Source organism: Dermochelys coriacea, chromosome 19 (assembly GCF_009764565.3).
Source record: "Dermochelys coriacea isolate rDerCor1 chromosome 19, rDerCor1.pri.v4, whole genome shotgun sequence".
Taxonomy (NCBI): Eukaryota; Metazoa; Chordata; order Testudines; family Dermochelyidae; genus Dermochelys; species Dermochelys coriacea.
Window position 1 is genome coordinate 7,273,255 of NC_050086.2, and position 13,559 is coordinate 7,286,813.

The 13,559-nt window shown below is 50.6% G+C and overlaps 1 pseudogene; it reads right to left on the reverse strand.

Moving 5' to 3' along the window:
* Positions 1 to 12,348: 12,348 nt before the first annotated feature.
* On the reverse strand, positions 12,349 to 12,509 carry LOC119845601 (annotated as a pseudogene).
* Positions 12,510 to 13,559: the final 1,050 nt, after the last annotated feature.

Here is a 13,559-nt window from a genome sequence, read left to right on the forward strand (position 1 = left end):
ACTGCCACTACACCACCCCGTTTCCTTGGGGGAATTCCTGAGAGGGCTGCTTTGGTGGCTTTACGCCCCCAAAGCTACTGTTGCCCTAAGTCTAGCTAGTGAGCTCCCTGCCTGAGCTTTATTGATCAAAGCTTCACTGCGCCCCCAGAGCACTTCCCAGACTTGTCTGAGCATGTATTGGACTCAGCATAAGGCCTGGGATGGGTTTTCTCGGGTGACCTGGTCTCCTCTTCACCTGTTCCACATCTCTGCTGTGACCCAGACAATCACAGTATCTTCCAACAGGCCCTCTAGGCCACCCTGTTATGGGGCAGGGCAGATTCAAGGGGCTATTGCATGGGGCAGCATGAAAGGATTGTCCCATATCCCCCCAGGCACTGCAACAACATTGGAGAGGATGGCTGAACCCCCCAATCACTGTCCATGAACAACAGGGCCTCAGAATCCGTGTGTTTGGGGAAGCCTACAGCAGGCTTCCTATGTCGGCACAACAGATGCAGGCAAGGCACGCTTCCAAGCCAGCATCCCACGCCTTCCTTCCTTCCTCTGAGCCCACTTGCCTTGTGTTGTTATCTCCCCATGTTTTTCTTTTGTGAGAGTCTATCCAGAGCTATGCCCATATTACAGTTGGGTGGATGGGACCCTAACACCCTTTGGCAGGGGCTCGGGAAATGCACCAGGCCCTGTGAAGAGGAGCAGCTGATGTCTGCCCAGCAGAGTGCAGATACAAGCAGCACCGTTAGCTTAGCTGCGTTGCAGAGCGGAGGCTTCATTGTGACAAGAGGCTGCTTTAGGAAATAGCTTGTCTTCTAGGCACAAAGGCGCAGATATTCAAAGGTATTTAGGCACTTAATTCCCCATGGAGCTGGGCCAAAATGGCTTCATTCCCTCACCACCCATAATGTACAAGTTGGTGTCTAGCTTCTTTATCCCTTTAGCTGAGAGTCATTTCTAAGGACTTTCCTGGCGCTCTGGCTAGAGCTTGATATGATGCATGGGAAATGCACAGACTCCTGCAGTGCACCATACCTTGACAGAGAGATACACAGATGTGCTTCTCTTGCACACTCACGCAGTACACCTGTACCCGCACGCTTGACCACTTGCTCACGTACACACCTTGGGCTTTCCATACCTGAAAGGTGGTTGTGGCAGCTTCCATTGATTGGCTTTCCTGTTCCACACTGTGGCCCCATTACCAAAATTCCCAGGGACTTCTGCAAGGCCAGGATTCCCTCTGGTGAGTTTTAGGTGTTTGCGAGTGGGATAGGAACCCAGGATACAATCAAAGTCAATGCAAAGTTCCTGCAAATTCTAAAAGCAAGGCATGTGTGTGGGGGGGAGGGTGGCATGTGCTGTTGTATGCATGAATGCACACGCACAGGTGCCAGCATGCATGTACATGTAAATAGCCACAGGAATACATGCCCACATGTGTAAACATGCGTACACACATCTGTAGACATGTATACTCAGGCTCTTGCACCCTTTTAGAACTGAGCTCTTTGATTTCCTCCCTAGATGTATTAACGGCTCAGTCCTCCCTTTATACTGGGGCTTTCCAAGCTGGGGACAAGGGGGTCTTCCTGTGGCAGTTGGAAGGATCCCCATTTCCACGTCCAGCATCCCATTTCTGTCTGACCTCGGCCTTCCCCACAAGGTGAGCTTTAAGCACTTTTAATGCTCCAAAGTGTGTGTGGGGTGGAATTGTTCATTATTAAATGGCCCTCCCTTCCCTCCAGTGCTAAATCTAGATTTAGTGGGAGTACAGCTTCCATTACCAATGAGAACAGGGACATCACAAAGGGCTTTGTATTCCAGGAAACCTCATTAGAGATTTAAATTATACAAATGGGCTTTTTCCCTGAGATCCTCATTATCTTGGCATTTGTGTTTAATCCCTCGCTCTTCCACTAGCCCCTCTCCCTGTCCTCCCGCGTCTCCCTCCAGGGAAGGCCGCATCCTCCACTACATGGCATTGGAGTCCTGTTTACCGTGACATAGTCCCTGGGCTTCGTGGGGCCGTGTGCAGCAGAGAAAAAGCACGTGAAGAAAAAAGTGGGGATTTGGGAGAGGGACTGGGGGTGGAGGGGTGCTGGGGTGGGAGCATGGGGGTCTCTCAGACGTGACCAGTGAGATCGCCCCTGGGGATTCTGCACAATTTTCCTGTCTTCTGTTTCAAAGGCTAGTCTGAGTCTCCCCTGGGAACAGCTGGAGGAGTCACAGGGGTTGGTGGATCTCTTACTAAGATTGGTTCTTGCAGGGTTTTTCAAGGCTCCTAGAGTGAAATACAAGCACAGACCTATTCACTAGCACTTGCCACACACACCTATTCACTAGTATCCGCTACACACACCTATTCGTTGGTGTCTGCTGGGGCTGCACACACACCTATGCAGTCGTATCCACTGCACACACTCCTATTCACTAGTACCTGCCACGCACACCTATTCATTAGAATCCACTGCGCAAACTCCTGTTCACTAGCACCTGCCACATACACCTATCATTAGTATTGCTGCACACACACACACACACCCAACTGCCAGTGCATGTTACCCTTACAAGGTCACCCTCCTGTAAAACAGTTCCTGTTAAATACACATCTGGCAAACATGACATGCCCAAGGCTCTGTTCACTTGCACAAGTAGGACATAGCAGGCACACACAGGCCTATCCACTATTGGTCTGATTCGCACACGGATTGAACTCCTGCTGTTCCCAATAACTTTACTGGGAGCCGTGGGCAACACCTCGGAAGCCCAAGCCCTACATGTGTGAGGGGCTGTCTTCACGACAAGCACAGTCATGCTGTAGGGACCATGTATCACACGGCTGTCCCCCAGCATGGGCAGGCTTGTTTTCTGCTCAGGCCCAGGCCACGTTTTAATGGACACCCCAGAGCCAGGCTCCAGCCATGGACACCCTGACGCTGTGCACACTCCCGACTCTGAGGGAATCGTCACAGCACATCGCCAAGCACTCACACGAGGATGCGGAGGCTCATTATCCCCATGTCACAGATGGGGAAAGTGAGGTAAATGAGTAGCCCAAGCTGCAGACGGGGAGTCAGTGTCTTGTAGCTGGTAGACCTGGATCTCAGCTTCAGGTCAAAAAAAGAAAAGGAGTACTTGTGGCACCTTAGAGACTAACAAATTTATTAGAGCATAAGCTTTCGTGAGCTACAGCTCACTTCATCCGATGAAGTGAGCTGTAGCTCACGAAAGCTTATGCTCTAATAAATTTGTTAGTCTCTAAGGTGCCACAAGTACTCCTTTTCTTTTTGTGAATACAGACTAACACGGCTGCTACTCTGAAACCAGCTTCAGGTCAGGAATTCCTGGCTTCCAGCCCCATGCTGGGTTCTTTAGGTCATGCAGCCTTTCTAACAAACATATAGACACGCAGTGCACACACACACGCGTACCCCTGCACATGGATCCGTGCACACACACACACGTGCAGAGGCAGATTAAGGTTTCATGGGGGCCCTGGGCCAGAGCAAGTGGGGGGGCCCCCTCCTCACACCTTCCGCCTGGGTCCTGCCCCCGTTCTGCTCCTTCTGCCTGCGGCCCTGCCCATGGCCTCACACCATTCTGCCCCTTCCCCCCGCAGCCCCACCTCTGTTCGACCCACGGTCCCACCCCATTCCACCCCCTCCACCCCGGTTTGCTCCTTTCTGTCCCCCTCCCCATTGCAGCTCCAAGACCAGAGAAGCTGTGTCCCATTCCGGGACTACAGCAAGGAGTGAGAATTCCCCCAGCCCTGAGGCCACGGCAGGGAGCCAGAGCTCATCTTGCCCTGCCCTGCTCCATGTCTATTGGAGGTGGGGCACCCATTTTTCCAGGGCCCCCCCAATTGGCTGGGGCCCCTGGGCAAGGGCCCCTTGGGCCCATTAGCTAATCCACCATTGCACACGTGCACCTACACTAGGACTTTTTGTGTGTGTGCACAATTCTGCTCCATGTTCAGGTTCAGGCCTGGGCCTCCTGGCTCCCCCCAGTTCATTGCTGTGCACTGTGCAGCCCGGAGACGCCTTTGTATTGACAAAAGACACCAGAGACCTGCCCCTTCAGAAATTCTCATGGCTGGTGAGAATCTGGAGCAAAGCGGCTGCCTGCCTCAAATGCTTCACTGCTGCCATGGCAACTGAGGAAATACCTGCAGATTTCCCCGGTGAAGGGGAGAGGGAGAAGCCTCAGCATCCCCCAGGGCCCTGCCAGGCGCCTTGCCTCCCTCCTGCAGTCACCAGGCCAAAACAAGCCTGAAGGAGAGATTCTCCCAGGAGACGGAGAGGCAGGAAAAAGCAGAAGTGACAGGATCAGGCATCTGGACTGGGCTGAGCAGAACATGGAGGCTGCAGCCATCCCTGGGCCTCCCTCATGGTGTCTCTGCTAATGTCCCCTCCCCTCAGAGAAGCCCCAAGCCTGAGCTCCCTGCTTGACATTGACTCGAGCCACAATTGGCCAGCACCTGCTAAAAATGGAGAGACCTGATTCCGAGCTTCGCTGGGCTCCTGAGCAGCTTGCCAGGGTCAGCAGGTGTCAGCTGTTCTCTGAGCAAGCGGACACACCTTGACAGGGCACTGCCGGGAGGAAGCTCACACCGATGCGGCCCAGCCGGCTCAGACAGGGCACTACTGGGAGGAAGCTCACACCGGTGGGGCCCAACCGGCCCGGACAGGGCACTGCTGGGAGGAAGCTCACACTGATGGGACCCAGATGGCAATGATGGAATTGTACTCTGAGGAAACTGAGAACAGTGCAGAGACCTGGTTTTTCCCAGACAGCCTTGCAGTAAAGAGAGGCAGAGCAGAAGGGGGATATGGGGGAGGAAGGGAGATGCTGTATCCGAGCGTCTCGGCTTCAGTGCCCAGGGGGCTGTGTAAATCACTTAGCGTTTTATGGAACAATAAAGACCTGCGTATCCGAGTCTTTGTGTCCCGTATCCCGTATTATCCTCCTGGCAGAAAGCTCCATCTCCCTCCTGAAATCCATTCCAGTGCAGGGGATTAGCATGGTTTTAGGGAAGGGTTTTGAATCAGAAATGGGTTGCTTTCAAATCATTCTGCGTCAGCCGTGGCTCTGTCACTCATGCAGTCTTGGATTAAAACAGATATGAATATTATTACGGGGCCGGGGGGAATCACCTTCTTGGGGAGCTGCACTCTGTCCATGCAGGTCTTATTCCTCGCCTCCAACAGACGTTCCTTCCAGAGGGCTAGCAGATTCTTAGACCAATTTTCAAGTGCAAACCTGATCCACATGGCATGAGACTACCCAGCACTGTCATTACCAACTCCAGCCCTTCAGGTTGCTTTTAGTCACGGACGAGATGATATTAATCTCTCCAAATCTATTTTAAAATCCTCAGCCGTCCTTGCCCTTTTTACCCACATCAAGTGCACCTGACCCTCAATCTAGGTTGGGGTTTAACCCCTCATAAGTGTATTCTCCTTTCTAAAGGTGGTCTGCGAAGAGGGGAGAAAATGGCACTGGGTCTCTTTGAGCTGCTTTATGTTCTTGAAAAAAGGCCTGCCAGATTTTTGCTTGCTCTTTATGTTACCAGGTCCCGATTTCTCTGTTTTGGTCCCACACTGGACACCCAAAATCACTAAAAGAAAAGGAGTACTTGTGGCACCTTAGAGACTAACAAATTTATTTGAGCATAAGCTTTCGTGAGCTACAGCTCACTTCATCGGATGCATTCAGATGCATCTAAGGTGCCACAAGTACTCCTTTTCTTTTTGCGAATACAGATTAACACGGCTGCTACTCTGAAACCAAAATCACTAGTCACTTCTGAACATGTAAACCAGGGCTCTTTGCTGTAGGGCAGAGACTTTTCAGTTCAAAGCAGTTGCTGGCTCTGTTAGCTCTAGAGGGGAAAAAGAGCAAGACTTTTTGTTTGCATTCTTCATGGACATTGCTCTTCATTATTGGCCATGTCACTTTGCTACAGAACCTCTCTTGCCTCCTTCAACTATGTTCAATATAAAACAAAACCAAAGAGATGCTAGGCGTATGGGTGTTGTCAGATCACTAGGAAGGCCAGGTGGCCTGTCATCTGTATGCGGATCAGTTCAGGGGACTGGGAGGCAGGACTCCTGGGTCCTAGCTCTAGCTCTGGTCCTGATGCATTGTGTATCCTTAAGCAAATCACTGTGGTCAATATTTTCAAAAGAGTCCACTGATTTTTGGGTGTCTCAGCTTGTGGGTGCCAAACTTGATTTCAGTGGGAGTTCGGCTTCTAAAGACCTTTGAGGATCTGGGCCCTCAGGGCTGGCTTTTACAGGTGCCAAGCACCTGCAGCTCCCCATGAGTTCCAGGATATTTGAGGGCACTCAGCACCTGCCAGACTCCAATGGTGAATTAGCTTTCCCTGGTTCCTGGAGTTCCTTGACGAGAGTGCCAATGCTGAATTTACTTGCTCCCTGCCCCTTCATCGTTTTACCAAGAATTTAAAAATGGGGCTGTGATTTTAATCACTTTATAAATGTTTGTTTGTGTAATTTAGAGCGAGAATGCCTCTTCCTCCCATCTGTCTGGGCCATCTGCTCCCTTCATTATTTCTAAGCAATCCTGGACTTTGTAAAGTAATTGAGTTGGTGCAGAAATATAGGGAAACCTGCTGTGGGTATTACCTTGTTAGAAGAGGCATCTGTCTGTACAGGTACCTTTTCTGGGTCTGTGATATACGGTGGATGGTGAAAGATGCCTTATAATGATCAATGACTGTATGGAGCATTGACCTCTGAACTGCTGGCTGTTCAAAGTGCTCACCATCTGGGGAGCTTGATTGTTGTGGCCACTCACCACCAGATGTAAAAATGTCCCTCTCTAGGTTACACACAGAGCTGGACAAAACTTTCTGGTGAAAAATGGAAATTCAGTGACTGAAATATTTTGAAAATTCAAGTTGATTTTGCTGAGTAGGTTCGGTTGGGGGGAAAAAACCTACTGAAAAAAATTGAAACGAGTGTGGCTTAAAAATCATGAGGGTTTTTTAAATAACATGTTTTAGGTTCTTTGACATCTTGTTTTTTGGTCACATTTTCAAATAGGTCTCTGCAACCATAGGGATTAGAGACTTTACTTTTGTTTAATGAAAGCTGAGCTTCTTACATAATCACATGACTCCAGCAGCTGGGGCTTTAAGTAAAACATGGCATCTCATGAGATAACTTCACAAGAATTGGGCAGTACTCAAGTAGTTACCACTGGAATTAAATAATTATCATCCTGAAGACATTTCTTTTGATTTTAGGTTTTCTAAAAGCTTCTTTTGCAAACAAAACAAAACAAACCCTCCAAAACCCTAACTCTAGTCCTGATCCTGTAATCAGATCTGCATGGGCAGATTCAGTGACTCGGTCTATCTGTTTTAGGTCCTTATATGGCCCTCTAGTATTTGAAGGGCTCATAATCTTCACACACGCACACACACACACAGAGCCTTCTGAACTCAGGTTAGCTCTCTCTCTCTCTCTTTCTCTCTCTTTCACACACACACACACAAAGCCTTCTGAACTCAGGTTAGCTAACCCAGGTTAAACTGGAAGTGAAAACAGAGCAACTCAGCTTAGCAGCTCCTTGCCCACCTGGGACTGCCCTTTAGGCTCTCACTCTGCTGCTAACTTGCCCCTTCGCTGCTGCTTTAACCAGAGCTCCGAACACCCCTCGGGCCTTGCCAAGGTCATGAAGGAAGCCTGTAGAGGAGAAGGGAGTTGAATCCCAGTTTCCTAGGCAAGTGTCCAAACCACTCTACCATCCTTCCTCTCTCAGGTATATGGGTCTGCTTGTGGGGACCTGATTGCAGGAGTGGGGGCTTTGAGTACGCCCCTGGCCCAACAGGGTCCCATTCACTTTCTGGGTATTGTTGTTACCGTTCTTACTTGTGACTGACCAGGTTGCTTTGTACAGTGCACAGGGAGCCTCATGTGAAAGGTGCTTCAAATGCAAATTATATTATTGATTAAGTATTACAATTATTTCCTATTCAGCCCACAGAGCTTTTCCCATGGGCCCCAATTGCAGGCATGAAGAGCTTACAGTCCAATTCAGACAAACACCTAGGCCAGCGCAGGAAGACGTGGTGGCAGGAGGAGACACTGCCGGGCAGGGTGTCTGCACAGGAAGCCTTTTCTGAAGAAGTGGGTTTTCTGGAGGAATTGATTATTTATTATTGCCCTGATTTTCAGACAGGCCAGGCCCCTACAAGCCCCATTGCCGCCCACAGAAATGGCAAGTGCTCAGTGCTCCTGAAAACCAGACCAGCTTTGTGCAATGCCAGGAGTGAGATAGGGAGATAGGAAGTGGGTGTCCTAGGGGACAGCATGGCAGAAGAGGGAGGGGGAGCATTTAGAGGAGAGGAAAGAGAGGAATGTAATGAGCAAGAAGGCTGGGACTAAGGTGAGATGAGCAGAGATGATGTAGGGGAAGTGGGGTTGTGAAGAGCTATAAGGCTGAGAGCAGGGCCTTGGTCCCAGATCCTCAAAGGTATTTAGGCTCCTAACTCCCATTGATTTCAGTAGGAGTTAGGCACCTAAATCCCATTGAGGGTCTGAGCCTTGATGTCCATCCAAAGTGCTCATGCTCTGGGTTGCGGCCCATGGGGAGAGCCTGTCCATCCATCCCCAGTGCAGAATCCCTGGCTGCCCATTTGCCCTGTCTGACTCTCCTGACTGCTAATGAACGTGACTGATACGCCCACACAGAACGTCCCCGAACAGCAAGTCGTGGGGGGAGAAGGGCATAGAGAACCTGCAGCCACAGAGTTAGGGGGAGAGGGCACTTGATAACTAGTGACATAATTTGGGTGGAGGTCAGGAAACTGAGGCATGGGGCAAGGAAGTGACTCATCCAAGCTCATGCAGGGGGTCGGGGTGGAAATGGGAAGAGAATTCAGGTTTCCTTACTCCTGGTCCCCTATTGTAACCACTAGACCATGCTGTCTCCTTGTAAGTCCAGCTTCTGCCCCCTCTCCCCGCCCTTGAAAATCCTTTGGTGCCACTTGTTCCCATGGGTGCTCCTGGAGTTGGCCCTTCCTCTCGGTGAGCAACAGGCAAATTGCACAGGGAAACCCCAATAAGGTTCAATGAAGTAGAGGCCTGTTAGTGGAGCCCAGGGATGCCTGAAGAGCCTTGGTTTGCTTTCAGATGTACTAGGACCAGCCTGGAAAGCACCTTGGCCCAGATCCTCGAAGGTATTTAGGCTCCTAACTTCTACTGAATTCCATAGAAGTCAGGAGCCAAAATACCTTTGAGGCTCTGGCCTTTCTCCTTGGCCAGCTGACACCCTGGCCTATGGCAACCCCAGGGCAGCTCTCTTACCTTCACTGGAGTTAAACCAGGGTTGATTTGGCCCCTTGTTATGACAATAGCATGTCACCTCTACACCCTTGAGATGTGTTCCAGTGGGCACAGGGTCTGACAGTGAAAACATTGCAGCTGAAAGGAGCCAAAGCCCCCGCTGAAAGCCCCCGCTCTCCGCCCCAGTCAGAGCAAGCAGCTCACTATCCACAGGACAGGGGCAACCCCCAAACTCCCACCCAACCCCCCAACTCAATGGCTGTGTGAGCAAGCATGGGAGCTGGTGGGTGAGTGACAGTGGGCCTAAAAGGGGGTGGAGGAGAGATACCCTGGGACAAAGACAGAGTGGGGGCTGCTGGGTGGGGGCCGGTTTGGCTGCCGGGGCAGCAGGAAGGCAGCGTTTTGTGTGTCACAGCCCATTGTGCACTAGAATTTGGCTGCATTGTGGTCAGGTTGGTTCAGGCCCCGTAATCCCAGATGGCAGCGTGGGTGCCCTTGTGAGTGGCGCATTTGTCGCTCATCCTTGGGAAGGGAGGAGCAGGGAGGAGAGAGCTGCCAGGTGGCGACATGAAAGGAAAGAGCAAGGGTGGCTTTTTCTTCCTGTGCCGTGCGTTAAACAAACACTTTCAAAGCCCCTTTTGGCCATTCTTGGACACCACCCAGGAACACTTGCCCCTGTCCCTGCTGCGGGAGTGAGAGCCACCACGTCAGCTCCCGGCAGCAGCTGCAAACTGAAAGCCTGGTGTGCCCGGACTGCAGACTGGAGCCAGGGAAGCAGGGGGCAGAGAAACCCACTTGGCTGGCACAGCTGGAGCCATCTCGGTTCTGCCACTTTTTTGCCCCCTGGGAGCTCCAGCTGGATGTGCTGGATTCAGCAGGGGACTATGACACGCCTGGACAGAGAAGTTTAAGTGACTGTGTATGCGGTGGCTAAAGTTGATTGAAACAGAAGGGGCAGTTCTCCCTGCACCAGCAGAGAGGGAGGCGAGCTGGAGGGGAGCCAGGTTCAGAGGGAGCTCCCGTGTTTTCATGGGCTGGGGGACGGAGACAGGAGGAAACCTCTCCTCTCGAGCCATCTTACTTTAACTCCTGCATGTACCTGCACAGCTAAACACGTGTTCCCACACATGTATGCATGCACACGGACCCTAACCATATGCACCCTACTGCAGCTGACATGTGTACATAAGAATTCCCAGTGGCAAATGCACAAACACATTATTATTATGAGTATGGATTATGTGGATTGCAGTAGCACCTAAAAGACCCAGTCAGGGTCTCGGCCCCCACAGTGCTAGGTGCTGTACAAACACAGAACAAAAAGACAGGCTCTTCCCCAAAGAATTTACAATCTACGTAAACACATATGCCCATATACACATAGGCCCTCACACATGTACACACACACACACGTATGTATCTTAGCAAATACACAGCCACACACACGTATGCAAACACACACCCCTTTCCGGGACACGTACCCTTGCATCCACTGAGACCTACCCTCAGACTTGTTATGCCAATGCTCAGCATCCTTAAAGCAGCTGTTGGCCTTGTAAAAAGAAAAGAAGTACTTGCGGCACCTTAGAGACTAACAAATTTATTTGAGCATAAGCTTTCGTGAGCTACAGCTCACTTCATCGGATGCATCCGATGAAGTGAGCTGTAGCTCAAGAAAGCTTATGCTCAAATAAATTTGTTAGTCTCTAAGGTGCCGCAAGTACTCCTTTTCTTTTTGCGAATACAGACTAACACGGCTGCTACTCTGAAACCTGTTGGCCTTGAGTGTTTCTTATGCTAAGGTGCCATTCATCTCCTGCGACACAGTAAGGTGGGGGAGAAGGAGAGGTGGGGGGAACCCAATGAAACTGCCTGGAATGAATGAAGTTGAGCTGGTTTCATGCAGAGAAGGACCAGCTCCCATCTCTGAGCCTGGCTTGCATTTCACTGGGCTGCTCTCCATTTTACAGAGTCTGAAGACATTTCACTGGCTGCAAGAATTGATTAAAATGATCCTCTGTCTTGCCCCCTTAGTAATTGCTCTTTCTGAAAGCACGACAGTGAAAAGGAAAAGCTGCCTGCTCTAAGAAAAGCAGCCCGCAGGGCTGGAGAGATTTAATATCAATAGAAACACACCTGATTGTGAGACAAAAAACAAATCCCCCTGGGGATAATCTGGAATTACCTGCAAAACTGAGAATCCTCAATTTGAGGCTTTGGGGGTTAAGTCCCCAGAAAGGGTCGGCCCTATCTGAGTCCAGATTGCAGCAATTTGTGACTTACTGGCCATAAAAGTAAATAAATTAGCAGCAGTATAACTGTGGTTACATACATTCCCTTTCACAGCTGGCCCTGGCCGGTGGCTCATTTCCTAAGGCAGTGCTTTTCAGCCTTTTTTCATTTGCGAACCCTTAACACATTTCGAAGGGAGGTTGTGGACCCCTTTGGAAATCTCAGAGATAGTCAGCAGATCCCCTTGGAAATCTCAGAGATAGTCAGCAGATCCCCAGAGGTCTGTGGACCACGTTTTGAAAACCACTGCCCTAAGGGGCAGAGGTGTGTGTCCTGTGATGTAGGTAACTCTCAGTCCCAACCCCCTCCACCTCACTGAATCCCTGACTCTATGTGTGTTTCTCTTTGCCCCGTCTGTCTCCCTTTATGCTCATCAAGACAGCTGGAGAAGGTGCCAGTTTGCCCTGGTTCCACCTTTCTCAATAGCAGCTCCTCTGTGTTTCCCATCCAGTCCAGTGTAATCTCTGGGGAGGGAGCACCATTTATCCATGGAAGGGGAGGTGGCCAAGGCAATGATGAATGGGTGGGAAGGTGTCCACAAGATCCTCTCTATGGTCCACACTATGAAAATGTATGAGAATTTCTAACATACGCACTATAACAATTCCATAGCTGCTTAGGGACTACATGATTGTCAATCCAGTGTGCATCACAGCCCGGCTAGAACTCAGAACTCCTATTGCCATTTGAGCTAAAGGAGAATCTCTGTTAGCTTTGGAGAGGCTCTGACATAGAGGGGAGCAGTTCTAGGTCCATCCAGTAGAGTGCAATGGCATGTGTGCATTGCAATGTTGTGCCTGCACCTATTCCATTCCCATGTTCCAAAAATCAATTTAATATACAGTCCTCAAATAAAGGACATATCAGATATTAAACTGATAAGAACAGCTATAACTTAAATAATATTTTTACTTCATGGGCCAAGAGACACAGACAAGATTTTCATCTTGAGGCCAAAAGACCAAAAACATCAAGACACTTGATCACGCGCCTTTGATAGGCCAAGAGACTACTTACACTTGATCTTAGCTCATAGAGCCAAGAAGCAAAACGGTAGGCACTCTGCATGCCCACATGCACTGTAGCATACAGAATGCAGGTGCACACTTTACCCATAGAGCATTCTCACCCATTGGCAATATAGCAGGGCCCCAGCACTCTGCAATTCCACAGCTGCAAAATCAACCCCTTGCTGCAAGGTTTTGCACCATCATCTCACCTTTCTTTCTTTTTTAAATCCGGTTCCTAATCCCGACGGTTGCAAAGCAAAGCTTGAAAACGTGCCCCGATGGCTCAAAGGCAGAGATGTCTGGCTGAGTCTGCAGACAGCCGAAACAAGGGCTCTAAGATGTGAACTGCAGCATTCCCCACACCCAGGGGTTAAATGGGACTCTCAGAGATAACTGTTTCAATGGCAACATTGCTAAGGATTTCACTGGGGAACATTGCAGCAAACACACCCGGCTAGTGAGCCGATCCCACAATTGCTGCCTCTCGCTGCCCCCCAACTGCCCCTTGCCCCCCCCAGCCTCCCCCAGACAGCTTCTAAGGTGCAAACAGGCCTTGATGTGAACTGGAGGGACAGGGGCAGCAGACTGACCTGCACATCACAGGGGGCTGCTGGCCTGGCTGGACTGAGTCATTTCCCAATTGACTCCACTAAAACACCCCCCTCCCGCCCCCGTATAGATGCGCCCCGCAATGTCCAGCCTGCCCCACCTCCTCCAAGGGCCTGGCTGCAAACCGTAGGCGCCGCTGGGCAGATTCCCTGCAGCCCCCTCGGGTGGCGCTTTCACATCTGGCCGCACCGCAGCGGCTGGGATCGGCTGCGGCTTTGCACCAAGACCAGGGGCGTCGAGTCAGGGAGCCTCCCCTAACTCGGGGGGGGGGGCTGGTTTTAAGGCCCATTCCCGGCTTGGGCCTGTTTTTAAAGCAAACTTTGAATCAAGCCGCCTG